This window comes from Sinocyclocheilus grahami, unplaced genomic scaffold (assembly GCF_001515645.1).
Source record: "Sinocyclocheilus grahami isolate Dianchi unplaced genomic scaffold, SAMN03320097.WGS_v1.1 scaffold883.1, whole genome shotgun sequence".
Taxonomy (NCBI): Eukaryota; Metazoa; Chordata; class Actinopteri; order Cypriniformes; family Cyprinidae; genus Sinocyclocheilus; species Sinocyclocheilus grahami.
Window position 1 is genome coordinate 101,273 of NW_015506062.1, and position 1,882 is coordinate 103,154.

A 1,882-nucleotide genomic window follows, 5' to 3' on the forward strand; every position below is an offset into this window, starting at 1 on the left:
TTTTTTTTTGAAAGCATATAGTTAGAAAGTTTTGTTTAGTTATACATTAAAGTGACAAGGACTTCTTAATTTAAGTGATATTTCATTAAAGCTCCTCCATTGGAGCTTTCATATTAAATCATGTTTGCGTCCATTCTGGTATGGAAGGTATAAGACATAAGACATGTTGTAGCAAGTTTGATGGTGTCAGTGATGTTGAATTTACTCACACAAATCTGTCAGATGAATATAGTGCATTTATGGACTACTTTTATGATGCTTTTTGTCCTTCTTGAAGCTTTACAGTCATTGCATGAGCTAAGTATACCATTTAATATTTTCTTTCTCCCCACAAATAAATAAATAATTAATGCTGTAAAAAATAAATAAACTATATATATATATATATATATATATATATATATATATAAAATAAAGCAAAATGCCTTGACAAACAATTCTACAATTCTTAATTCTAAACATTACCTCAAAGCGTGCATTTTTACATTTAAAGTGTTCAGCAATGCAAATAAAAACTGCCATCTGGACATCAACAAAGGTGTTTATGGTACAATTGTCTCTGCTCTCTCTGCAGTTTCATCTGCGGTAGGGTACAACGGGGCTAGAGGCCCACCTTAATAAAAAATGTTCATTCACTCCGCCTAAAATGTATAATTGCAGAAAAATATATATGTTGTATTGAACATTAATGGAGCAAGATATTTTGTGTGAATTCATTCAAATTGTTTATTTTGTTTAAAAATCTTATGAATGTATGAGGTGGCAAGAGGGGCCTTTTACCCCACACACGGGGTAAAAGGCTCACCAGCATGGGGTAAAAGGCACACGGTATTGATACAAATACTTCAGCTAAAATAGTGTTTTATTTTTTTATAATGTCTAAGTTAATACTTGTTCAAAACAACCACTTTAGCAAAGTCTGTACTATTTTATGCTTATTTTGTAAAGTAAAATATAATTTTTTTTCAATAAATATACTGTAATTAAAATATGTTAATATAAAAATATATTTTAAAATACAGAAACAAAATTGTTTTAATAAGTAAAGATTCTGAAAGTATTGAAGGAGATCCAATAATAATTGAATATATATTTGCAGTAGTAACAACAAATTATATTTTAATATATTATATGATTAATATCATGTTTTTAAATATGATGGTTTCATTCTAAACATGGTGATTATCTCTAATATGGACACCTAACATAATATATGATATTTACCATCTGAATCTAACCATGTCATGTCAACAAATGGAAAGCCATCTGTTAATTATCATGTTAATTACTGTGCGCCTTTAACCCCAACAGCAGGGGCACTTTTTACCCCAAATACCATACTTATACATATTGATTCGTTATTTAAAAACTGTTGCTTTAATTATCTTAAAGGGGTCATGTGATGCGATTTCAATTTGTCCTTTCTCTTTGGAGTGTTACAAGCTCTTGGTGCATAAAGAAGATCTGTAAAGTTGCAAAGACTTAAGTCTCAAAACCAAAGATGTATTCTTTATAAAAGTTAAGAGTTAACCACGCCTACCTAAAACGACTCGTTCTAACACGCCCCCACATACCTACGTCACGATCTGGGAAGGTTTGCATAACGCCGCCCAAATGTTCACGCAAAGAAAGAAGGCGTAACTTTTATTCTCACTGTAGTATTGTTGACGCTGCAGCCATGTCCTGAAGATGCTGTGTGCTTCGTTGTGAAAGCAAAACTACTTTGTTTGGTCTTCCAAAAGAAGACGATAGAAGACGATATCCGCTTCGTCATGCCTGGAGCTGAGGGAATACATCAACTTTCACCGTGGACAAACCGGAGTCCAGCCCACCTCAGCTCACTCTATCCCGGCCTCAGCACACGCTAAGCCGGGGCTTCCCC

General features: G+C 33.2%; 1 protein-coding gene across 1 annotated transcript in view; it reads right to left on the reverse strand.

Moving 5' to 3' along the window:
* The window catches only part of LOC107563625 (glutamate receptor ionotropic, delta-1-like), a 330,254-nt gene that overhangs the window by 3,800 nt on the left and 324,572 nt on the right, over positions 1–1,882 (reverse strand). The gene's annotated exons all lie outside the window — the stretch shown is intronic.